The sequence below is a fragment of the Lissotriton helveticus genome, chromosome 6, assembly GCF_964261635.1.
Source record: "Lissotriton helveticus chromosome 6, aLisHel1.1, whole genome shotgun sequence".
Classification (NCBI taxonomy): domain Eukaryota; kingdom Metazoa; phylum Chordata; class Amphibia; order Caudata; family Salamandridae; genus Lissotriton; species Lissotriton helveticus.
In genome coordinates this window covers 722,508,467-722,536,277 of record NC_136067.1, presented here as the reverse complement: position 1 = coordinate 722,536,277, position 27,811 = coordinate 722,508,467, and the positions used below count along the sequence as shown (strand labels likewise).

At 41.6% G+C, this 27,811-nt stretch overlaps 1 long non-coding RNA gene across 3 annotated transcripts; it reads left to right on the top strand.

Annotated features, from left to right (window-relative positions):
* Positions 1-373: 373 nt before the first annotated feature.
* Positions 374-6,547, top strand: LOC144761510 (uncharacterized). 3 transcript variants are annotated; one of them, XR_013595752.1, is made up of 5 exons: positions 374-459; positions 548-627; positions 5,755-5,855; positions 5,944-6,023; positions 6,116-6,547. It is a non-coding gene; the product is annotated as an uncharacterized LOC144761510 (long non-coding RNA). The 3 variants fall into 3 exon arrangements; XR_013595753.1 differs by having other exon boundaries at positions 6,101-6,547; XR_013595751.1 differs by having other exon boundaries at positions 5,944-6,547.
* The last annotated feature ends 21,264 nt before the right edge of the window (positions 6,548-27,811 follow it).

The following is a 27,811-nucleotide window of genomic DNA, read 5'->3' as shown; positions in this document are numbered from 1 at the left end:
CTGGCAAGTCTGTGCTTCCGAAGATCTTTTGTAGAAATCCAAGAAGTCTGGAGAATTCTGTAAATCGATTTCTGCCGTATCAATGCCAGTGCTTTAAATAATATATTCTTTATCTTGATCCAGCTAATCCTCTGCATTATCCTTGGCAAATACAGTCATTTTCTTATTTGTCGGGAGAGGGAATTTTTGCCATATGTAATGCTAGATGCTAGCAAAATATCACTGTGTAACTTTAGCCCCATGAGTAGCGCTGCATTCGAGCGCCGATCTTTAAATATTAAAAACCGGCAATTTGACAAATGTGCCCCGCATACCGAGGCAACTGCCTTTAACAACCGGCGATTTCCTCTCTCTTCAGAATCGCTAGTGGTGCGAGAAACATGACCACATATACGGCGACTTAGCTGTGAACCTTCATGAAAGAGAAACAACCCTTTGGAGGAAAAGCTTTTTATCCCAGTAAGTACCCCCTCAGGACCTTTTGATAATTAATGCGTACGCTACGCTTTAAATAAGTTTGGCTAGTAATTCTACTCTCCCCTTTCAGATAAAGGCGGAGTAACCACCCCAAAGGAAAGGAACCCTTGGTGGTCCTAACATTACGGCCACATAAGGGCCTCTGTTAAAGTAAGCCTTTCATATTTATTGATGTGTTTCCACAGTGTGCCTTTCAGTTTCACTAAATATATGATACACTCATTCAGAATTATTATTCATAGGCGCTCCTGCTTTGCCCCGTCCTGATGAAGACCCCACTATGAGGATCAAACCTACCCTGTAAACCTGGGGGTCGAAACGTAGACCAGATTACAACCAATCTCCAATCATAGGATTAAATCTACAGAGTAATACGAATCCTATGTATATGTGTATATTGGAACTGCAGATCGAACTACAGACTGTAAAGGGTTTATTTTATTCCACTGTGATTGCTTCTAGTCACAACCACCTTTACCTAGTCCCCACTTTTTTCCTATCACACCCATCCCACTTAACTATTCCCCTATTTCTATCACTTTGAGCGCGACACTCATGTAAATAATTTGCGCAAAATGTTTGGTTTTTCTATATGAAGTTTATGAACGGTGTATTCAATATAAGAATAACACCTACTGGTGTACAGATGTTTCAATGACTTAATTGATTAATGTATCTCCTGTGTCTGTATGTAAAGATACTCCTTGTGTCTAGGTACCTATGGAATTGAACCAGGTACTTGATTTATACTATGCTGAACTTAGGAATAAATAGTGTAAGCACACTGTGGATACAACATTGTCTGGTTTTATATTTTTGATTAATTACTTGCTTAACATTGATTGCTTTCACGAATCGATAGACTCTGACCATTTTTTCTGTAACTGCTTATACTGACCCAGGTCAGAGATTTCTTAGGGTGTACCCCATTGAAATTTACTACTCTATGCGCAAGAGCTGTCTTGCGAGGGTTTTTGTTCTATTTACTGTTTAGACTTATGCATTATCTTTTTGATTGAGGGCTATATCATGTTTGAATCTGAAACCCTCTCTTATAGTGAGGACCATATCAGAGACCTTATAGGGGGAGACACTGGGTCTGCTTTTCTTTCAACCAATACCACCACTGTTGATTTCTCACTTAACGAAAAAATCAATAAACTTGAACGACTTGAGAAAAAACTAGTACGCACCAAACTGCATGGTCATCTCCTCACAGGATACCTAAGAGCCAATGTAATTCCCACAGGCCTACAGGTTCGCAACGAACCCGCAATATTCGTGGACAATCCGAAATTTAAAGAGGGGTTCAGTTTTGTAGCGAACAACTGTTCTCGCCACTGGATGGTGCTAGGGGTGGAGACAGCACGAGACCAGGTTGAACAGTTAACCCAAGAGATTACGGATTTAAGAGCTGAAATAACAAGCCATTCAGCATTCGCAAGTGCCAAGGAAACTCTAGAAAGGCTGAATAAAACTCTAAAAGACTTTGACGTCGAATCACAAAACAAGAAACTCGAGAAATTGGCAAAAGACATTCAATATTACAACAAAAAAAGAACATATCCATACTTAGCTGAAGACTATTTCAAGCAAGACAACCAGGGACGTTTTTTCAATAGAGGAAGAGGAGGCTACAGAGGTGGCCAACGGGGGGGCAGAAGGTACACGAATTTCTCTGATTCTTCTTACAGTGGAAGCAGTGACAACGAGGGAGCAGGAACCAGTGGGAATTACCCAAACCAAGATCAGTGGTACCAATCGCCCCAAGACCCACAGAGCAGACAACAACAGCCTTTTTTAGAAGACAGCTCGTGGAGGCCCCCACGAGGGAGAGGAGGGGGATGGAACAGACGCCCAACCAGAGGCCAGAACTCGGAGAACCCCAGGAACTGGGACGACTCAAGACAGCAGGGATACGGCAACAAGCAAGTGAGATTCCAGCAGGACAACCACGGGGAGATAAACACCAGGAGGAAAACTTATCGTTGGTGATTAAAGAGAATCCCATTATGAATTTGTCCGGTCAAGTACTGTCAGAGGATCAAATAAGGATCTTGAGTAAGGGTCTATCATTCGTCCCCACATCCCATGCGAATTTGTTCAACTTGAAAACAGAACTAACAAATTTTTTTCGCAAAATAAGACTCAAAAGCTTCTTCATGCACAAAACCCCCCTCCCGAACAGATCATTCACCAACCTAAGACCACCGTCCACCTTCACCCCCCATACCGCCATGACTGACTACAGAATCTTGACCTATGAAAGTCTGGTCCTCAGGGATGTCCTCAAGGCTTGCAACAACAAGAAATACGTGAAACACAACGTCACTAAGGAAGAACGAGCCGCCCTGGAAGAACTTAAGGAAAACAGAACACTGGTCATCAAGCCAGCCGATAAAGGGGGAGCAGTGGTCATTATGGATGTCAATGACTATAGACAAGAGATTAACCACCAATTAAGTGACAGGACAAGCTACCGGCCGGTAGCTATGAATCCCACGATGGAGATTCGGCGTCAAATTCAATTGCTTACTGAAAAAGCCAAGGATGTTGGCTTTTTGACTGAAAAAGAATATGCCTTCTTAAATGTGGACCAACCTCGCACCCCCACCATCTATGTGTTACCAAAGGTTCACAAGAATCCTAGTAAACCACCCGGTAGACCGATCATTTCAGGGTGTGGATCCCTCCTGGAACCACTCTGTAAGTACATTGACATTTTCTTGAAACCCTTGGCAGAGGCAACCCCGACCTATTTGAGGGACACAATGCAGGTTATCAACCTTATGGACCAACAATCCTTTGACAAGGATACACAACTCCTTGTAACAATGGACATCGTGTCACTGTACACAAGTATCCCTCAATTACCAGCTTTGAGTACTATACGTAGAGCACTGTCCACGAGGCCCCAACCAGCAGAGGTACCTACAGAATTCTTGATTGACCTTTTGGAGATCGCCATGACGAGGAATTTCTTTATATTCCAGGACAAATACTACATGCAATGTAAGGGAGTGGCGATGGGGGCAGCATTCGCCCCGGACCTAGCCATCATATATATGAGCGAATTCGAGCAGAACTACATCCTTTCACCCCATAATCCATTTGCCAATAAAATCAAGGAATACCGCAGGTATATCGATGATATCCTGATGATCTGGACTGAACAAGAGGAGGAGCTTGATGAATTTATCCGATGGTTGAACACCCAATCACAAGACATTCAATTTACCAGCAGCAGCAGTAACCACTCCATTTATTTCTTGGACATTAGCATCAAGGAACATGAAGGACTACTCTATACCACACTATATAGGAAGCAGTCTGAAAGGAATACATTATTGAGATATTCAAGCCACCACACCAGGGCCCTAAGGGACAACCTTCCCTTTGGCCAGTTCCTCCGAATCCGGAGGAACTGCACCATGAAGGATGATTACTTTTCTGAATCTGATGACCTTATCTTCCGGTTAATTGACAGAGGATACCCCAAGAGATTGGTTAAGAGAGCACGTAAGAGAGCTTGGTTCAGTGACAGAGCATCGTTACTAGTACCCAAAGAACGCACACCATCCGAAGATAAGATGATCTGTGTAACTACATACTGTAGCAAGAGCAACGAGATCCGCAAAGCGATCAACAAGCACTGGCACATCGTGGCAGAGATAATAGAGACACCCAATCCTCCGATGCATGCATTCAAAAAAGCCAAAAGCGTCAGAGATTACGTTGTACGTTCACTACTCGACACCCCTCCAGCACCCACCATACAAACTATGTGGAATTTACCCACCTTAGTGGGTCATTACAAATGTACCAAATGCAAGGCCTGCGCAATGTGCATAGAAACGAAGGCAATCACTCATAACAATCTGACAATTCATCTGAAAACACTAACTAACTGCAATAGTCAGGGAGTGATTTATGCCATTTTCTGTCCATGTGGGCTAATCTACGTAGGCCAGACCAAACAAAGGGTAAAGAACCGGATACTGCAACACTGTAGCAGGATAAGGTGTCAAACCACAGGGGCACCCCTAGTTGAACACTTCATTACGATGGCCCATACACCTGAATCCCTCCAATGGGTGGTCATTGAGAAAATTACACTTGGTGCACGGGGTGGAGATATGGACTCAATACTAAACCTACGTGAATGTAAGTGGATGCAGTCACTTAATTCTGTGCAGAATGGCCTTAACGAGCAGGATGCCACCTTCTCTCAAATGGCACTACTCAGTCAATAACGACAGGACATGTATAAATGTGAACCTTTTCTGTGTGTCATGTTACCTGTTTTTCCATGCGCAGAGGATGTTCCTTTAAGACTAGCTATACTGTGTTAGCGGTCATGAACTATTTAAAATCTGCTCTTATTTCTGACCGGGAACAGCATTAAGCTGAAAACCAACCAAGCATATTAGGTGACGCAAATGTGCATACATTGTGACACTTTGTTTATGTATTTCGCAATAGAAGACACTTGTTTATGTATTTTGCAATAGAAGATACTGTAATAAGTCTTGCTTTGTCCCCATCTTTATAGGTAAATGACTGAAAGACTGTGCTTTCCTTAGATATATGCATTACTGCCAATATTAACTCTACACGCAGCGTGTATTCATTAGAATCTATTCATTTTGCTGTATAGTCCCTATCGTGCTCATCAACCAGTAGGACTTTACAGACGCTCCCCTACGCCCATACGCTTTGATTGGCTATGAGCAGTCGAGCCTCCAGTAAGTATCCGGCGGCTGCACCTCGCGGCTCAGACACAGCCGGCATACGAGGAAGAAGCATCTGAGAGACAGCCACTGCTGTCAAGACTTGACGGTGAGCCGTTTTCCTGCCTCGGGTCCCAGCAATGAGAGAGACCTGGTGCGCGATACACACAGCAGCGCCTCCCAGCTCCCATATGTAAGGCTAGATGCCATCAAAATGTTACTGTGTAATTTTATCCCTATGACTAGTGCTGCATTTGAGCGCCGATCTCTCGGCATTTTGATAAATATGCTCCGTATACCGAGGCAACTGCCTTTAACAACCGGTGATTTCCTCTTGCTTCAGAATCGCTCAATTAACAAAACGGCGCCTCCCAGCTCCCATATGTAATGCTAGATGCTAGCAAAATATCACTGTGTAACTTTAGCCCCATGAGTAGCGCTGCATTCGAGCGCCGATCTTTAAATATTAAAAACCGGCAATTTGACAAATGTGCCCCGCATACCGAGGCAACTGCCTTTAACAACCGGCGATTTCCTCTTTCTTCAGAATCGCTCGTGGTGCGAGAAACATGACCACATATACGGCGACTTAGCTGTGAACCTTCATGAAAGAGAAACAACCCTTTGGAGGAAAAGCTTTTTATCCCAGTAAGTACCCCCTCAGGACCTTTTGATAATTAATGCGTACGCTACGCTTTAAATAAGTTTGGCTAGTAATTCTACTCTCCCCTTTCAGATAAAGGCGGAGTAACCACCCCAAAGGAAAGGAACCCTTGGTGGTCCTAACATTACGGCCACATAAGGGCCTCTGTTAAAGTAAGCCTTTCATATTTATTGATGTGTTTCCGCAGTGTGCCTTTCAGTTTCACTAAATATATGATACACTCATTCAGAATTATTATTCATAGGCGCTCCTGCTTTGCCCCGTCCTGATGAAGACCCCACTATGAGGATCAAACCTACCCTGTAAACCTGGGGGTCGAAACGTAGACCAGATTACAACCAATCTCCAATCATAGGATTAAATCTACAGAGTAATACGAATCCTATGTATATGTGTATATTGGAACTGCAGATCGAACTACAGACTGTAAAGGGTTTATTTTATTCCACTGTGATTGCTTCTAGTCACAACCACCTTTACCTAGTCCCCACTTTTTTCCTATCACACCCATCCCACTTAACTATTCCCCTATTTCTATCACTTTGAGCGCGACACTCATGTAAATAATTTGCGCAAAATGTTTGGTTTTTCTATATGAAGTTTATGAACGGTGTATTCAATATAAGAATAACACCTACTGGTGTACAGATGTTTCAATGACTTAATTGATTAATGTATCTCCTGTGTCTGTATGTAAAGATACTCCTTGTGTCTAGGTACCTATGGAATTGAACCAGGTACTTGATTTATACTATGCTGAACTTAGGAATAAATAGTGTAAGCACACTGTGGATACAACATTGTCTGGTTTTATATTTTTGATTAATTACTTGCTTAACATTGATTGCTTTCACGAATCGATAGACTCTGACCATTTTTTCTGTAACTGCTTATACTGACCCAGGTCAGAGATTTCTTAGGGTGTACCCCATTGAAATTTACTGCTTTCTACTTATGGCGTGTGTGTCCGGTATCTTGACACGATCATCTGCCTCCTTCTGTTTAACGCCGCGTGGAGGCATCTTGACTCTGTTGCGTCTGTTGCTTCTGGCAAGTCTGTGCTTCCGAAGATCTTTTGTAGAAATCCAAGAAGTCTGGAGAATTCTGTAAATCGATTTCTGCCGTATCAATGCCAGTGCTTTAAATAATATATTCTTTATCTTGATCCAGCTAATCCTCTGCATTATCCTTGGCAAATACAGTCATTTTCTTATTTGTCGGGAGAGGGAATTTTTGCGACTCACTCCTGTGGCCGGTCCGCGGCCATCTTGCCTCCCGAAATAGGACTCAATCACAGCAGCATTAATTTCCAAAGGATTAGTCCATTATCACTGGCACCTCCTTGAGTGCCACATGTGTCACCTCATTGAGGTATAAACTCAATGAGATGCTGGATACCAAACTGGATCATCTCAAAAATTTTATTATTTTGCTGTCGGCCCAAGTTACTAAATTGTTAAATAGATCCTGTACTTGTGATCATGACAAAACTGGTCACAGGGAAGCTCACAAATCTCTGGTAATAGATCAAGCAAATACGAATTGTAAATCCCTTCCTCCAATATTTCCAGTAATGTCTCACATCAGGTGAATTCCATGAATTGCAATAGAACGCAATTCAGAAAAATGGCTGCTCCAGAAAATATTCTGAATAGTTTTCAATTTGGTGGACAAACATAGCTCTGGGCTATTTAGATCGCAAATTCACGTAATCGCTCTAATAGCAAATTAAAGCCCTTTACTCATTCAAGGAGTGAGAGAATCCATTATAGCGATGGGTGTCCAGCCATAACTGTCAACTCTGGTTTCTTTACTCCCAATTGCCAAGTAGATACTGTGATAAAAGCCGCCCTATGTTGCCGCAGGAGCCCTTATTTAATCCCCCTTATAAATCCATTTTACATGACCCATGACCCAGGTCCCGAAGCTGCAGTTAGATTCTTATGAGGATTCTGAACCCTTCATCAATAAAGTAACACACTGGCTGAGGGCTGAGCGGAAATGCCTCTCTGTGGTCAGATCTGACATTGTGCACGCCAAAAGATATTCATCTAATGCAATGAAACATGTCTACATACAAGTTGTTTTAAAGTCACATTATCTGGTTGAAAATCTTATTAACTTTGAATTGCGTACTTGCCATCTAAATGGGATCAAACCCTTGGGAATAAGAATGAAGTCATCACCACCGCAGGATGAGACCACAAGAGATAGTGCCGCAGATCAAACAAACTTGGAGGAAATTGACTGACTATTGTGTATTCCCAAAATGAACAACCATATACTTAAAAAATGCATAGTCGAGGAAGGTGCTTTATTTGTTGATTAATTAAAATCATTACAAAAACAAAAATACATAACAAGCACAAAGTCTGATTGAACAAATATGAATACAATGCCAGAATATAACATGCCTGACATCGGATTAACCGTTTTCCAGTTTTGGAGGTAAAGTGCATAAGTACATGTGATAACAGCTTATAATTTCCAGTTAAAATATAACATGCCCGACATTAGATTAACCGTTTTTCAGTTTTGGAGGTAAAGTGCATAACAACATGTGTTAGCAGCTTATAATTTCCAGTTAAAGTGCAATGAGCTCACATGATAAAAATTAAAATTAAAATGCTAAATACAAGCAACCAATATGACTAGATTTCTAAAATGACTATAACTATTAGCAACGGCAATACAATGGTATCCCAACATCTATACTAGGGTGGCCTGTGCTTTCAGTAGTAGCTAAAAAAATACAATACATTTTCCACTGACAAAACTAAAGTGCCGCGAGCTGACAATAACATAGTTACTAATACATTTTAAAACTGATCTGTACATTATAGCACCATACTCAAATCTTTAAAATCATTGGATCGATCATAACTACAAAAATTACCAAACAATATTAAAATATCGCAAGGATTTAGAATGATTTAAAAGTACCTTAAAATTGCCCATGTACTCCCTAAAAACAATAAAATCATTACTTCGCATCCAGCAAATTTATCAATTACTTTAGGAATCAGTCTTACATAATTTCTTTTCAGCTGTAAAGATAAATTGTACAAATTGCTGTGTATTATAGACATTGACACCACTTAAGCAGGATATTAATGCAGATCTACAAGTTCTAACTCCTAATTCTTTAAAGCTAGGTTTTAAAATTAGCTTCCTTTCGTGACACATTTTTAAACATAGTTTAACAATGTGTAGCAACGTTTCCTCAAACAACGCGCACAGCCTACAGACGTTTGTTGACCATTTATACTCTCACTAAGGGGTTCCATCTTTGGTTGGATAAATGCCGAACCTTAAGAGCATAAATTTGTTTTTATACAAGTGTTTTAAATGAAAAAGTAAATATGGTTGAGCATACAATTTCTCAAAAGAATTAGCTATAGTCCAGAAGTGGGTTCTTTTTCTTAGCTCATCTTTATCCATAATTTCTGACAGAAGAGCAACAGTTGTATTCAACATCTTTTTATATACCATGATGCTCCTAACTTCATCGACCAGATTTGGGCATTCGAAACGTGAAAGGCACTCAGATAGGTAATCCTGTAAGCTTCTCGAACATTGGCCTTTCGAGATCTCACACCAGCACAGACTTGCTAACGGGCCCTCCTCCGCTCGAGAAAAAAACAGTAACGTTTTTAAAAATGCAGCTTGGCGGACCAACATCTGGTTCCTTAAGCCATATTCCAGCCTTAAATTAGCACGCGGGATCTGTCTGGGTATCCTAAAAACTGATTTATAAATCCTAATAACTATGTCCTCTAACATTTTTGCGTCCTTACCCTTAAAAATTATTGGTCCAGGGAGGGAATGAGCTTTGCTCTCATAACTTTAAGTAAATGATCATAATTAGGACATAATAACTCATCTTGCAGTTTTCGAAAGGCAAAGGCAAGAGAAGTTCTTTTAGCCTCCAAATTATTAAAATGCTGTCTAAATGACAGTCCATTGTCAAATGTAATTCCCAAATACTTGTAGGATTTTACACCGTCTATTGTTAGACCATTAATATTCAAATCCTTTACCCCTAATGTACCCTTTCCTATTAACATTATTTTTGTTTTTTTTTCGTTAATTGTGAAGCCATTTTGGGTAACAAATGTGTTAAATGAATTTATTAGTCTTTTCAAGCCTGTTATAGTATGACTGAGTAAAATAGTATCATCTGCATACTGTAAATATTTAATTTCTTTACCCATCACAGTGGGCGAATGCAAAATTACATTATTAAAATGGGCTGGGAGATCGGCCATAAATAAGTTAAAAAGGCAAGGGGCGAGCACACACCCCTGTTTCAAGCCGACATTTGTATCAAGTCGACGGGTGGTGTGACTGCCGTCGGCAATTTTAATCTGGGCCCAAGTACTGGAGTATAATAAATTAATCATTTTTAGAAGAGTTTTTGATATACCCCAATTAAGAAGCTTCTTCCAGAGAATATTCCTGGGAACGGAATCAAAGGCGGCTTTTAGGTCGATAAAACATATGTACAATTTTTGTTTCCTACATTTAGCTCTTTCGCCCAACAATGTTAATAAAATTTAATTTGTCAGAGTCGATTCACCCTTCCTAAAACCTGTTTGAAAAATGGGAATCAATTCTTCTCTGAGCGCCCAGGATTCCAACTCATCTAACAGACAACTTGCAAAAATTTTCGCCTCAACATCTGTGAGGGTTATTAGTCGATAATTTGCCAGGTTGTCCTTAGGGACGTTTTTATAAATCGGCTGTATAATGCTTCCCCGCCATGAGTCCGGGAAATGACTGGTTTTAAGAACCTCTTCAAAAAGGAATGTTAATAACTCTGGCCAATTTATAAGTTTAGCTTTAAAAATACAATTCGGCAGGCCATTGGGGCCAGGAGCTCCATTAGACCTAATCTTAAGTAAGACTTTTTTAACTGTGTCCACTGACCAAGGCTCAAAATCATTAAAAGTTAAAGGGTCACTGACACTTGGGGGGGTCACACCCACCTACTGGCTCCAAAGAGACATCATTGTCGGAACGTGCTTCGTCCACGGATGGTAGTCCAGTGTTTGATTTCTTAAAAAAACGTATCCAACTTGATTCATCTATATTGGCACTGTTACTTCTAGAATGTCCATTTTCTAAATTGTTAATAATACCCCAGAACAGGCGTAAATCCCTAGATTTGCAAGCAAAATGGAGTTTAGCCCAAGTTTCTTCACAATATGATCGTTTAGCTCTCCAGATTTCCTTCTTATACCCCCTCTTTAGGTCTCTGATTTTAAGTGACAATAAGAAGTAGGTGGTCCCTTTTGCTTTTCTGTACAAAGATCTTATTGTTTTATTAAGGGATTTTTTCAAATAAAATAAATAATGAGAAAACCAGCCCGGGTTCTTTGGATTCAACATAACACCCCCTGTGCGTTCCCGCCTAGAAAATTTATCCACGAGGGAATCACGCAGGGAGGGCCAAAGGGCAACAATCGAGTTTACTTTGTGGGCTGAAACCAAGGCTTCTGGAATTAAAAGAGAAAGAAACTCAATAATATCCTTCTTGGTTTTATCACTCCATATTAGCCTTTTGAGGTTATAAGCGACGGGGGCAGATCTTAATATTCTCGCTTCTGGCAGTTTCTCAAAGGCAAAACTAAAAGTAATAATTTGGGGATTATAGTCACTCTCGATCCTTGGGATCACCTCATAGTTTTGAACTAGATTAGAAAGTTTATCTGACAATATAGTGTAATCAATAATCGATGAACTATCAGTTCTATTGAATGTTGGATTATGATCTCTGTCAAACAGGATCTTTAAATTATATTTAATAAACTCACAATTAGACCATTTAGTAAGAAGATCTGATTCAATGTTTCGCTTTTTAAAACATACAAGGTGAGTATTAAAATCCACAGAAATAATTAAGTGTGAGTCCATATGTTCATAATAAAGCACCTTTACCATTTCCCATAACTGGATAAATTGTAGTGATCTAACCTTTTTTTTCGAACTTAAATACACATTTAAAAGGATTAACGAATGTCTAGCAATCAATTTGACGCACTGTATCCATTTAACTTGAAGGTCAATCTCGTAGTGTTTAACATCAAGACTTGAAGAAATATATATAGAAAGACTGCCACTTGGTCGACGAAAAGCAGCATCCCTAGATGCCGCATTCAAGTATTCTTGATAGCCGATCAGTGGCGTACTACACATAGTCGAGGAAATTCAAGTACTCCCTGAAGTGTTGGTAACTTCTCATGTACAAGGGTGCATTGATGGGTCAGCTTCGATAGTTACCAACTTTATTGTGGTGTGAGTGATGTCATAGACCACCGGGACAGAGGTAGGGAAGGTATAGCAGACATACTTAACCCAATAGGGAGTTGTGACTCCACTGGCGCAGTGTATACATTACCATTTTTGACCAAATCAGATAACAATCAGGTAACCAACAGGTGTGAGTATGTTCCCCTTGTTTGGAATAAACGCTCTTGTGAATACACGCCAAGACGGGATTCTAGGTGCTCCATAAGGAAGTGGGTATAGTAGGCAAACTCACTCCCTACCTAGAAGTAGAATAATATCATGGAATATATCCGGGCTGGAGCCTAAATTGGTTGACACAGACTGGTTGACATATATAGTAGAACATGACATCAGTTTATTACAAGAAACTTGGGCGACAGAGAAAGTATTTATAGATGGGTTTACTTCCTGTAGTGTAGATGCAAAACCAGCAGAACTATTTGGGAAGGCCGTAGGTGGCCTTATGATTTTAATTAAGAATGGATGCATTAGCAGACTCATGCCGATGGTTATTTATAGTCGGTATTTAATGGGAATTACTGTGACTTTCTCGTCTGAATTTAGATTGGCTATTTTTAATATTTATGTCAGGAATATAAGGGGATCTGATAAATCATTCACCTTATCCCTTTCAGAAGAAGCTATGGATTCTATACAACCAAATGTAAAGCTTATGGTAGCAGGGGACTTCAACACCTCTTTTTAACCCTCTGCTTACTTAAATGAGATTACAAGAGAGGCGGATGAAATATGGGGCATTCCTCCACTAGTTGGAAAACCTAAGAAAACTTTGTCTAACCTTGTATTAAAATTAGCATCCTAAACAATCAGCAGGGGCCTAGGAGAATGTAATGGGCGTACCTCTTCTGATTCTAATAGAGCAGCAACATTCAAAAGGCGGGATTGTACTAGCATTATTGATTACACCCCTTGTAGATGTGAGACTTTGGCCACTTTTGGATTATATGAATGTGGCAACTTGATATGACAGTGACCACAATTCACTAGAAGTGTCACTGATTGGTGATTCTCTGAGGCAAGAAAATAATCTTTATAAAACTATAGCACCAGCCCCTCTCTTAACAAACAATTGCTGTTAAGAATATTCCTGGGAACGGAATCAAAGGCGGCTTTTAGGTCGATAAAACATATGTACAATTTTTGTTTCCTACATTTAGCTCTTTCGCCCAACAATGTTAATAAAATTTAATTTGTCAGAGTCGATTCACCCTTCCTAAAACCTGTTTGAAAAATGGGAATCAATTCTTCTCTGAGCGCCCAGGATTCCAACTCATCTAACAGACAACTTGCAAAAATTTTCGCCTCAACATCTGTGAGGGTTATTAGTCGATAATTTGCCAGGTTGTCCTTAGGGACGTTTTTATAAATCGGCTGTATAATGCTTCCCCGCCATGAGTCCGGGAAATGACTGGTTTTAAGAACCTCTTCAAAAAGGAATGTTAATAACTCTGGCCAATTTATAAGTTTAGCTTTAAAAATACAATTCGGCAGGCCATTGGGGCCAGGAGCTCCATTAGACCTAATCTTAAGTAAGACTTTTTTAACTGTGTCCACTGACCAAGGCTCAAAATCATTAAAAGTTAAAGGGTCACTGACACTTGGGGGGGGTCACACCCACCTACTGGCTCCAAAGAGACATCATTGTCGGAACGTGCTTCGTCCACGGATGGTAGTCCAGTGTTTGATTTCTTAAAAAAACGTATCCAACTTGATTCATCTATATTGGCACTGTTACTTCTAGAATGTCCATTTTCTAAATTGTTAATAATACCCCAGAACAGTCGTAAATCCCTAGATTTGCAAGCAAAATGGAGTTTAGCCCAAGTTTCTTCACAATATGATCGTTTAGCTCTCCAGATTTCCTTCTTATACCCCCTCTTTAGGTCTCTGATTTTAAGTGACAATAAGAAGTAGGTGGTCCCTTTTGCTTTTCTGTACAAAGATCTTATTGTTTTATTAAGGGATTTTTTCAAATAAAATAAATAATGAGAAAACCAGCCCGGGTTCTTTGGATTCAACATAACACCCCCTGTGCGTTCCCGCCTAGAAAATTTATCCACGAGGGAATCACGCAGGGAGGGCCAAAGGGCAACAATCGAGTTTACTTTATGGGCTGAAACCAAGGCTTCTGGAATTAAAAGAGAAAGAAACTCAATAATATCCTTCTTGGTTTTATCACTCCATATTAGCCTTTTGAGGTTATAAGCGACGGGGGCAGATCTTAATATTCTCGCTTCTGGCAGTTTCTCAAAGGCAAAACTAAAAGTAATAATTTGGGGATTATAGTCACTCTCGATCCTTGGGATCACCTCATAGTTTTGAACTAGATTAGAAAGTTTATCTGACAATATAGTGTAATCAATAATCGATGAACTATCAGTTCTATTGAATGTTGGATTATGATCTCTGTCAAACAGGATCTTTAAATTATATTTAATAAACTCACAATTAGACCATTTAGTAAGAAGATCTGATTCAATGTTTCGCTTTTTAAAACATACAAGGTGAGTATTAAAATCCACAGAAATAATTAAGTGTGAGTCCATATGTTCATAATAAAGCACCTTTACCATTTCCCATAACTGGATAAATTGTAGTGATCTAACCTTTTTTTTCGAACTTAAATACACATTTAAAAGGATTAACGAATGTCTAGCAATCAATTTGACGCACTGTATCCATTTAACTTGAAGGTCAATCTCGTAGTGTTTAACATCAAGACTTGAAGAAATATATATAGAAAGACTGCCACTTGGTCGACGAAAAGCAGCATCCCTAGATGCCGCATTCAAGTATTCTTGATAGCCGATCAGTGGCGTACTACACATAGTCGAGGAAATTCAAGTACTCCCTGAAGTGTTGGTAACTTCTCATGTACAAGGGTGCATTGATGGGTCAGCTTCGATAGTTACCAACTTTATTGTGGTGTGAGTGATGTCATAGACCACCGGGACAGAGGTAGGGAAGGTATAGCAGACATACTTAACCCAATAGGGAGTTGTGACTCCACTGGCGCAGTGTATACATTACCATTTTTGACCAAATCAGATAACAATCAGGTAACCAACAGGTGTGAGTATGTTCCCCTTGTTTGGAATAAACGCTCTTGTGAATACACGCCAAGACGGGATTCTAGGTGCTCCATAAGGAAGTGGGTATAGTAGGCAAACTCACTCCCTACCTAGAAGTAGAATAATATCATGGAATATATCCGGGCTGGAGCCTAAATTGGTTGACACAGACTGGTTGACATATATAGTAGAACATGACATCAGTTTATTACAAGAAACTTGGGCGACAGAGAAAGTATTTATAGATGGGTTTACTTCCTGTAGTGTAGATGCAAAACCAGCAGAACTATTTGGGAAGGCCGTAGGTGGCCTTATGATTTTAATTAAGAATGGATGCATTAGCAGACTCATGCCGATGGTTATTTATAGTCGGTATTTAATGGGAATTACTGTGACTTTCTCGTCTGAATTTAGATTGGCTATTTTTAATATTTATGTCAGGAATATAAGGGGATCTGATAAATCATTCACCTTATCCCTTTCAGAAGAAGCTATGGATTCTATACAACCAAATGTAAAGCTTATGGTAGCAGGGGACTTCAACACCTCTTTTTAACCCTCTGCTTACTTAAATGAGATTACAAGAGAGGCGGATGAAATATGGGGCATTCCTCCACTAGTTGGAAAACCTAAGAAAACTTTGTCTAACCTTGTATTAAAATTAGCATCCTAAACAATCAGCAGGGGCCTAGGAGAATGTAATGGGCGTACCTCTTCTGATTCTAATAGAGCAGCAACATTCAAAAGGCGGGATTGTACTAGCATTATTGATTACACCCCTTGTAGATGTGAGACTTTGGCCACTTTTGGATTATATGAATGTGGCAACTTGATATGACAGTGACCACAATTCACTAGAAGTGTCACTGATTGGTGATTCTCTGAGGCAAGAAAATAATCTTTATAAAACTATAGCACCAGCCCCTCTCTTAACAAACAATTGCTGTTAAGTCTCATGGCCGAATGTAATGTCTAATCAAAAATTATACATGCAGATTTATAGACTTTTTGTAATGCACTTGGAGAAATATGTGGGACTTAGTGAGGATGAAATTCCCATTTTAAATATACACACTGGTCTGTTTGAAGCACTACAGAACGTTTTTTTACAAAGATATCCCTATTGAGAATTGTAACTCTGTTAAGGTTGAAAAGTGGTTTGACCAAGCATGCAATGTAGCAGAGCTATCTCTAAGGAAGTCTATAATTGAGGGTGACCATGCTAGGATTAAAGGAGCAAGAATTACGTACAAGACAACTCTGACAAAGGCAAAAAAGAGTTGGGACAACAAACTATGGCAAGATCTTTTGGATGCCAGCAAAATTAATGATAATAGACTACTTTGGAGTCTTGTGGCCCAAACGAAGTTGGATAGGTCTAAATCACATTGTTATAACATTCCCCTTGATAAATGGTTGGCGCATTTCCCTACTCTCTATGCCTCAGGGGATACACATGATTTTAGAAGCAATGATAATTCTAATGCTATCATTGGTCTGGACCCTACCGCCCCTGTTGTTTACAGTCTAGAAGACACAACCAAAGAGATTGACTCACTGAAATCTGCAAAAGCCCCTGCCCTGGTTAAAATTCCAGGAGACTTGTATAGGTCTTTGCCCTTGATCTGGTCCGTATACTTAAATGTATTATCAAATGCCATAGCAGCCGGAGGAATGATGGGAGACTCTTGGCTTGAGGACGAAATTATAACAATACATAAAAAAGGCGACGCTTGTGAACCCTCAAACTATATGCCAATTAACCTTCTTGACAATGCTTCAACATATTTTGCTAAGCAAATTTTAGTGAGAGTCCTTGACTAGGTAAGTAATAATTACATTTTGTCTTCCCTTCAGGCTGGTTTTAGATCGAGATTAGTACTACAGATCAGATTTTTAGGTTCGCTATTTTATACTGGAAATATGTTTTACTACAGAACCAAAAACTTTATGTGGCTTTTATTGACCTTAGAGCAGTGTTTGATCGTATTCCACCCGAAACCTATGGCAAGCACTGATGACTCTGGGGGTCCCAGGCAATTTGGTTTATTTATTAAACAACTATGCCCAAGTTCGCTTGGGCCCCAATGGAGAATTAACGGATCGTATCCCCATTGAGAGAGCAGTTTGCCAGGGTTGTGTCCTGGTACCTACTTTGTTCTCTCTGTACAACAATGATGTCGTAGAAGTCCTAGAGCATTGTAGAAATGATTCCCGAGCTTTGAATAGTAGGAAGATACTAATTCTCCTTTTTGCAAATTACTCTCTCCTTATTTCCAAAACATCTATGGGTCTTCAAATTTTAATCAATACATTTTTAGTTTTTATAAGTCTATAGGTCTAGAATCAAATATAAGTAAAGCCAAGTGCATGGTGATTCAGAAGACTATAAAGAAAAGTCACACTATCTGTGTGGGTAGAGAGGCTCTCGATAGAGCACATAAGTTTGACTACCTGGGTGTTAGACTTATGGACAATCTAAGGTGGGCAAGCCAAATCAGTAAAAGTACTTCAATATTAGAACACATATCTAATGCCATCTTAAGGTTTTCTACCTAAGCATAGGTGCATTATTTCACCTGCCCTGGAAACCTATTGTGCTACAGCTCAGGGAGCGGCGCTTTATGGGGCCGAAATCTTGGGTTATTCCATCTCTCACTTGCTGACAACTGCTGAAAACAATTTCATTAGAAAATTGCTTGGCTTACCATCCAGCTCACCACTTACCCTTATGTATTTTGATGTTGACATGAAAAGAGTCGCTGATTTGCCTGTCTTAAAAATCCTAGGGGCATATTATCAAGGGGGTTTATATCCGCTTTTTTGGCTTTAAAAGCCAAGAAAGCGGAGATAAAATGATCTCCCTATTACCTAGCTGTCGCTAACACCAGTTAGCGACAGCTAGTAGGAGATAGCGACCATCTTGGGCCCCGCTTTGCATGTCACTGATATTTATCACTAATGACATGCAAAGTGGGCGTGCCAAGATGTTAGCAACTGGAAACAGTCGCTAACATCGCTATCTCCTATTACCAACTTTTGGAGATATTCGCGCTAAGCGCGAACATCTCCAAAAGCTAACACCTGCCCCAGAGCAGTTCTTAGCCATGTTATCCAATGGTAGGTGGATAACATAGCAAAGAGCATTAGCTCGGTAATGCATGAATATCGCTGACTTTTCAGCGATATTCATGCATTTCGGCCGATTTTTATCGCTTAGGAGATAAACCTTGATAATATCAAGGCTCCTAAGCGATAAAAATCGCCGCAGCTCGGTGATAAAAATATCGCCGCTAAACCAACATAGCGATAATTATCGCTAGTTGTTGGTAATATGCCCCCTAGTTTCCTGGGTCAGATTTTCGACCACACCGAAACTTGGGGTCTACAAAGACGCACTGATGGATCTACTAAAATCCACAGGAGCAAGGAACATCCCTTGGGTTTAAGCTGTTTCAGGCTGGCTTGGTAGACTTGAGACACAGAGTATTTGGGATGACCCAACTACCATTTGCAAAAATGATCTTAAAATGATAAATGGCCGATACTGGGCCTATATAAACAAGAGATACGTATCAGCTCAAGTGGGTCCCCAACTACCATGTTTTTAGATTTTAAGCATTCCCCTATGTTGGAGGAGTTTTTAGAATTAATATCCCCACCTTTAACCCCTTGCATGCTCCCCTCCACCCTTTAGAAGGTCCACACCGGAAAAAACGCTGCGGTTATGGCGTTAACTAGGAGTCTGTATATATTTCCATTACAGATCTCTTCCTTTACGATCTTTTACAAGCATATGGTATTTAAACCAAGATCCTATAACTTGTCCTACATGTGTTCTGAATGACAAAGATGAGAAACATATAATGTTCTTTTGTTCTGAGTATCGTACATTACATCATAAATGACTAGCCCCCATCTGTTGTGATATGGGTACTTACAGTCACTTGGCAGCTTTTAGAATTTAAAAAAGTCACACATCATTAAAAATAGTATTTGCAGTCAGCAAATTCCTCAAAGCGGTTTTATATAAGAAAACACAAATTTTAAAGTTAAGTGTTTAATGATTTAAGATATTGCTAACCAACTATGTTTTTTTAACTTAATTGCTCTTTGCACATTAGCATATATGCACTATGCACTGTCACCTTATGGCTTTTAATGTAGTGCCCTTTAACGACCACATGAAGTTTTTGCTCTTCGAGACTGCATATGGTAGCCTGTGGATGACAAATTTCTCAACTCTTCTCAGGTCTAGATAAAATTAGGTTTAAAGTCAATTGTTCTTATCTTGTTTTTATTGAAATTTGTATTTTAGACTATCTAGCGTTTTGTACAATAGAACTTGTGGCACCTTGTATGGCCACCTTATAAATGTATTACATTATTTTATGTTGCTTGGTGGAATGATGTTTAAGAAATTACACGAGGTCACTAAGACGCCCTCTCTAAGAGGTGATAAAGAATTAACTAATAGTTGGAAACTAAGATGACTTCCGCTACTTCTTTTAAACAGATTTTCCCTGAATGAGCCAATACATCTTATGTACCGAATGAAGTATTTCTTTTCTACTGATGTAGAGTGAGAACAAGAAGAGGCAAGAACACAGCCTTGTCTTACATCATTCTTAATTTTAAAAGATTTGGTAAATTCTCGTGTTTCCCATAGCGAACCTACACGGAGGCCCCTAAATATAATTGTCTAATTAAAGAAATTATTGTGGCATCCACCCCCATTGCCGCCATAATATGCCATAGCTTGTTATGTGCAACACAATATCGCTGACAGGTCCATGAAGGCCATATGGAGGTTATCTTGTTTAGCCAGTGAATACTTTGCCACTAAAAGAGCCAGATTTAAATAGTGATCCACCGTACCCCTGCCCTTCCTGAAACCATATTAAACCTCTGCTAGGAGAAACCCAGTCTTCCATTCTATTTAATAATAATCAACACCTTATTTTTGCTGTACTATCAATTAAAGCGATGGGACGATAATTTGCAGGATTAGAACCTCCCCCTTTTTAAATATCGGTATGATTTAAGATTGCTTCCACAACGGGACAGGCCCTGTAACACTAATGGTGTTAAAAACTAATGTAAGCAAGGGGACCCAAAGGATTTATTAGTAAGAAATATATCCACAGGGACACCATCTGGTTCTGCTGACTTTAAGAATGATTCTTGTAAGAAAGCGAGGGCTACCTCATCCATTTTAAAATCCAGAGGAGGGGTATCTATGGGGTTTACAGGAAATTCAACAAGGATGCCTTTCTCATTGTTTTGAAAGATGTCCTGAAAGTGGTTAACCAATGTGTTCTCGTCTATAAATACATCAAGCAAAGGGCCTCCCTCATCTTGCAAGAAAGGGGTGTTAATCACGTCCCAGAACGCTTTACCATCATCACTGCCGGATGCTATCCTTAATCTTTCCCATGCCTCAGTTTTTAACAGTTTTTTCCTGTTTTCTATAGATGTTTGTATAATACTCTCAGATTTTGATTTGTTGTTGTCTGTACTAATTCAAACTGCAACAAATGCTATGTTTCACTAATGTTTTTCTTACTTATTTCTTTGTAGGTGCACAAGGGAAGAGACATCACCCACACTACTGCCAGACAGAATGCCTTGTACACATGACGAGTGACCACACAACAACATGACATGTCAGTCCTCCAATCTCTTCAGCTTGTGTAGCTGAGTGCCACTGCCAAATGACAGCTTCAAGATAGCCCAAAAAAAGGTACTGCCAAGAAAGTGGCCAGTGAGAAGTGGCAGCTTCCCACCACTGGGGTGTCAGCCCGAACCATTTTCGGGCAACGTTATGTGACTGCCGCACCGGCCTCCGAGGAGCATGCTCAGAGCAGCACCCCTGCATCAACTGTTCCACCCCAACCTAGGCCCAAGTCAGGTCTGGCATAGAGGCAGCCATTGCAATTACAGAAAAGCCGACGAGCAGTGACGTTGAATTGGATTTGCCTTTTTCACAAAGTAGTACCAAATCCTTTCCGGAAACTCAACTAATGGACAAAACAGCTGCAGCCCGCAATAGTATATCTTCCCAATGTTGGAGCAGAACAGGAGATGTAGCTTCCTGCAGAGCAAGTAGAACACTCTCTTTCAGAAGATCCATTGGGTTCTAGATCTCCAACAAGAAAGTGATCGATTGGAACCCACCTCAGTCAGAGACATGCCAGAAAAGGCAAGGGAAAAGGAAAGCTTCTGAAAGCCTTAGAGTTAATAATGAAGAAAAGAAGGATGATGAGCCAGTCATCATCATGATTGCTACCCCAGCCCCTACCCCAGCCCCAGAGGAGGCCAAGATTATCACTTCTCAACTTGCTTCAAGAGATGTGGCACTGATACCACCACCACCAGCTTCCAAATTTGCAAACGCCCCTGTGACCTACATCCACAACTATCTCAGTAAAAGTAAACACTGCAGAGAGGTATTCATTGGCTACCTCCACTTCTTCAGGCATTGGCAGTGACACAAGTGGCCCAATGAGAAAGTTGACCTCCCCAGTTTGGGACTTATTTACGGTTAGCAAGCAAGAAGATAACGTTGCCATATGCTCCATTTGCCATGCAAGTGTTTGACAAGTTAAGCCTAGTACACACTATGGTACTGGAGGCCAAACAACCCATCTGAAAAAACATCATGCAATACCGCGGGAGGTGGACATTAAAAAATTACTGTAGGTGGTGTTGGTGAAGGTAATGAGAACAGGGAATTTGCTCTGATCATGGCGGAAGGTGAAGGTGATGAGGAAGAAGAGGGTGACATCTTTATGCCAAGCAGTAAGTCCCCAGCAATGCAGTCCTCGCTTTCTACCCCTAGACCATCACCAATACATTAGAGACTCCCTTCATTGAGGATAAGCTTGCTGATCTTAAGCATGATCTACATCTAGTTAAAGCTGACCTACAGAGCCTGCTATACTGCACTGTGAAGATGGAGAAGCTTTGGAATCCCAATCAGACCCCTGAGACAAACATAACCCCAGAGGCCAAACAATTCAATCATCCCACAAGGTTTAGACACTACTGGCGTGAGACTTCGACCATGAAGAACAAGAACTAGCCGATCTTGCACTGGAGATCACAACCCTACCACAATCCCTACTACAGACCCCAAAGGGTTACTGACTATCTATCTGATGCCAACATTCACTCCCTTCTGCTATCATGCAACTCCACTCATAATGACTCATCGCCTTCACCAATCATGATCCAAACCATTCCTTCCAACACATTTAGAGAACCCAGTCCCAATCTTAGAACTATGAACAAGGATAATGTATTACTTGTTCCCCCATCGCACCTATAAGCAGTAGTAACCAAATTGCATATCAAATCTATGCTTCTTAACTGAAAGTAAGATACGCTGCTGACATTGCCAACCTCATACTTACGCAAGAACTGGACCTCCTGATCTTAACTGGACTATGGTTCAACAACACCTCCTCACCCATTCTGGATATTTTAGTTCCTCCCAACCATGACATCATCAGATTGGATAGACCTGATCAAATTGGAGGCATCATAGCTTGCATCTGTAGCTCTATGCTTACCCTGTGACATGCACAAACTGCTCCTATGTCCTCCTTTGAATAGCTTGGCATCAAATTTGGAACAATGACAGGCTTTTATTTATTTGCAAAGTTTTATACAGCGCTGGCTAGACCTGGAGGTATCAGAGCGCTTTACATGAGGATCAGCGAGTTACAGGTTACATAATTACATCACCAAGTATAGACATAGGAGAAAAACATGAGATTACACAATATATTTTTTTTAAACTCTTTTTATTGACAAAGCTCGAGAGATCATACCATATAGAAGCATTTCCATAAGTACAACAAGTATTGAACACAGAGAATCGATGGCATTATGTACTTGAGTAAAGCGTGCAGGTTTGCTACCTTCTGGCACATCTCCAGTCCACTGCTCCCAGCCCTCCATAACTTTGACATGGTATCCACACTTTTTCCCATTTTTTTGACACATCCCCTACTTTTATACACTGTTTCTTCGGCCCTCTGTCACCAATCAAGACCTCATTGACACTCCTCCACCTGCAGGGGTGAAGGTGCCCCCCAGCTCCTGGCAAAATTTCACTTTGCTACACCCGCTGACAGAGCCAGCCATACTCCCACTTATCTGGACCAGTCCGCATTACCTCGGATCATTAATAAAAGCCATTTCAGCTCTAATGGAACAGGCTCTCCCACCACCTCTGTCATAATGTCCATGACTCCCTGCCAGGATCTAGATACCTCGGGACAATCCCACAGAATGTACATAAAGGTCCCCTCCTCCCCGCATCTCCTTTTCCACAGCGCTGTCAGTGCCTTCGCCCAGGAGTATAGGTGAGTGCGAAAATAGCATGTGCGATGAAGTATCTTGAGCGGTACTAGACAAAATCTGGAGTGTATGGCCACGTCTCTAGGGCTCTGCTCACCTCTTGCCAGTCCTCATCGTCTATGGTCCCTAAATCCTTGACCCAAGCTTCTCTAAGAGCAATCAGGCGGTCTGGTACGCTGTTCATCAATTTACGATAAATCGTGGAATTTGTTTTTTTCTTATTGGGATCCAGTAGTATCCTATCTTCTAAAGAGGAGTAGTCTGAAATGGAAACGCCACTGTTTATATATGTGTGTAGAGCATGCAAGTGTCCCAGATGTGGGTATCTCTGTGATTGGTGCAAGTTGTACTCTTTTTGGAGATCTTCGAATATAAGGGGTGAATACCCTAGATACTCTATTCCTATTAATTTCCATCCTTTAAATCCCGACAGCGCAGCCACTTCACTTAAGAGATCACCCATACACAAAGGGGTTTTGTCAGTTTCCCGGCCCAGCTCAGTAGTTTATTGCCTCCCTCCAACACTGGATTACCACTTTGGTGTGTTCCGGCCATTCTGGTTGCGACTGTTGGGAGTACAGGAGGGGTTCACAATTCCCCCCTGGCAGGACTGCTTTATCCGCTCTATAAGTCGGCTCCTCCCCCCCTACGTATACCCAGTCGATGATGACCTGCAACTGGGAGACCCAATAATACAGCCTGACGTACCATAAGAGAGAGCGGGAGCGTGCACCAGTGACGGACTTCTGTAGTCAAATGACTCATTTGGGGCCCAAGATTCCTATCCAGGAATTCTTGATCCCTTGTGATGTGAACCCCCATGTATTTAAAGCCCTCTAACACCACTGGAGCCGAGCACCGCGGCAGAACTCTGGGGGGACCCAATAGGGGAAAGATCACTGACTTTGACCAGTTGATATTGTATCCAGACTAGCTACCAAAGAGCTCAAAAATATGAAGCACTCATGCTATAGAGTAGTAGGGTCGTGCCTGGTACAGAACAATATCATCAGCGTACAGGGAGATACACTCCTCCCATCACCTCGGTGCCTGCATTCCCCAGATCATAGGATTTCTCCTGTCCCAGTGAGCCAGTGGTTCCAGTGCAAGAGCAAACAGGAGCGGGGACAGAGGGCATCCTTGCCTAGTACCTCTCCGCAGCTCAAAAGGATCTAGAAATGGTCCAGTTGACTCACACCCATGCCGATAGCCTCTCATACAGGTGTCTGACCCAGCCGCAGAAAGTGGGGCCAAAACCCAGCCTCTGACGGACCATAAATAGGTATGGCCATTTGATGCTGTCAAAAGCCATTGAGGCGTCCAGCGCCATCAATGCCGTCTGTTGAGTATCGTTACCACTAGTCATGTGCAGCACCCCATCCAGTCTCTGTAGGTTGTGCCGGGTACTTCTACTGATGAAAAACAACAGGTGATGGACAGAATGCAGAACAATGTCATACATTCACCCCAGTACAGAGATCTGGGCCTAAATCCATCGTTTTTTTGCTCACCATGCCTTTCCAGTTTAGTACTTCTACTGGGCATGGAGATTACACGATATTATGAGTTCTTAGTGCATACACACATCTTACTAAGAGTGAAAGGTAGAGGGGAATGGTAAACAGGGGTAAGGAATGCAGATGGAAGACACAGCGGGGAGACAAGGGAAACAATGTCTGATGTCCGGCTGGGTAGGTGACGGCCGAGGGGTGAACCAGAGCCAAACTCCTCTATAGCTGCATAGGACAGCTCCACTGGGCTTTGGCCAAAGTTGCTCGGGCACCACGGAAAGTAAAGACAGTTATGGTTTCCCCCCAGGGGGCATCTTCAAAGTTTAATTGAGAGCACCGGTTACGGAGTTCCTGGGAAGCGCCGTACGCCTCATCCTCCAGCTCGCCCCCAGGTCAAGAGTGGTGAAAGGAGGTGTGCAAGGGGTGTAAGTACAGACAGTCATGATTTCCACCAAGGGGACTTCATCAAAGTTCCATTGAGAGCACCGGTCACAGAGTTACTGGGAAGCACCGTCCGCCTCATCCTCCAGCTCGCCCCAGGTCAGGAGTGGTGAGAGGAGGGGTGGATGGGACATTTTCAAAGTCAGCAGATCTTTCCCATTCCCAGCAGCAGTAATGAGTGTTGGGCATTAGAGCAGGATCCCAGTGGTAGGGGGACCATGGGTGCCTGAGGGTCAAATAGTGATGCCGCAACCCGGAAAGAAGTAGGCCACCGTTAAAGCCTCCTTGCCTCCACCAGGAACTGGGGTCTCAGAGCTCCCAGAGGTCGAAGGGAGAGATCTCTGGCAGCGGCACAGGCTATTTGTTGAGTTTATGCAGCAATAGGAAAGCCTTAATCTCAATTCCTGAGCACCCAGTGAAGGTAATATAGTCTCTCGGGTGTAGTCTCCAACGGGAGAGTAGTAGGTGAAGGGGGGGTAGTAGCCCCGGGCCAGCCACAGTGTGAGAGACAGTCAGTGTCCCCCCTCAGCTACAATCGGTGTTGAGCACTCACCGGTATGTCCTGGTGATCAGCATATAGCAGTCAGCTAATGTTGCAGTCCAGACGCGGTCACTCAAGTCTCCCACACTCCTGGAGGTGGAATGACGGTGTAAGCGCCCAATCGCCCCTTCAGAGGCCTCAGCTGTAGCCAGGCCGTGCGCCACACCACAGCTTCCTGCTCCACGTATAGTCCTCTAGGATGCGTCTACAGCCGGGTTCCAACTTGCTGGAGGCACGGAAAGAAGAGGATAGGTTGAGTCTCCCAGCGGCGCCCCTCTACAGCCGCAGTTTGGGATCACCACTCGCTGGGTAGCATCATTACAATATTCCAATTCCTGAAACGCATCTCGCTGCCATTTTGGCATTAGGCAGCAAGCTTTTAGTCTGTCCCGCAAGCCGCTCCCAGGCCGTTACTTCTGCCGCTAATGAGATTGTCGGGCCCCTGGATGCTTCCGACAGTTGAATCTGGCATCCCGGAGTGGCCAGGTCCCCTGGGTCCGCTAGTACAAAATCGGGGTGGTGAAGCTTCGCAAGTAAGCTACTTCCTGGGGCACCATCTTGCCCCGAGGATGGTGTGTAAACTCCACGTGATCTACCATCCCTGAGAAATAATCTTGCTTTAATGGAACAAATAATGGAGACCATGGGGCATATGTAAGAAGCCGTTTGCGATTCGCAAATGCCGGAATACGCAGAATTCCGGCGTTTGCGAATTGGAAATGGCGTTTTGGTATGTATGTGCCACATAGCAAAATAAGGAATCTCAAAAATTGCAATTCCTTATTTTGCTCAAGCATTTATGGAATCGCAATTTTGCGATTCCTTAAATGCTATGTAGGTGCCTTGCAAATTACGATTTTGGCTTAAGGAATCGCAAAATACCACCTACTCCAAGTAGATGGTATTTGGCGATTTCCTGTTAAAATGCTTTTTTTTTTAATTCAAATTGCGATTTTCTCATAGAAAATCGCAATTTGAGAATGTATCCCCATTCATTCCTTTGGGCCTCTTGGCCCATAGGAATGAATGGGACACTCATTCCATAATTGCGATTTGCAATTTGCTAATCACAATTAGGGAGTTTTAGAGATTCGCAAAACAATTGCGATTTATTACATACATTCCATTTTGCAATTCTCAAATAGCGATTCCTTAAAAATCGCTATTTGAGAATCGCAAAATGTAAATTACAGACATATGCCCCCATATCCTCTAACTCTGACCAACACCCTAACCAAATCTTCCAGGGGGATTTTGACTTACACTGGAATGACACAAACAATCCCATTTTGAACACCTTCACGGCATTCCTCTCCCACTTAAACCTCACCCAGTCTTGTAACAGACCTACCCACAATAAAGGCTCCACCCTCGATCGATCACTAAGGATAATGTCATACAACTGCAACCATAGCACCCTGTGACTGGTCAGATCACTACCTGATCTCTTTTCTCATTTTGGAAAAGGTGCTGATTAGACATGGCTCACCTTGTATGACCAAACAATGGTCTAGAGATCTGAGAAATATCAACATAACTGATCTAACTTCAATTAGCAACAGACTCCTTCCTCTGCCTTCCAACATAACAAATCTGAATGATCCTACTGAACAATACATCCATTCCATGACCGAAATATTTGATCCAATTGCTCTGAAACAACTCATAAGAATTCCGAGCAAACATTTCAAACTCTG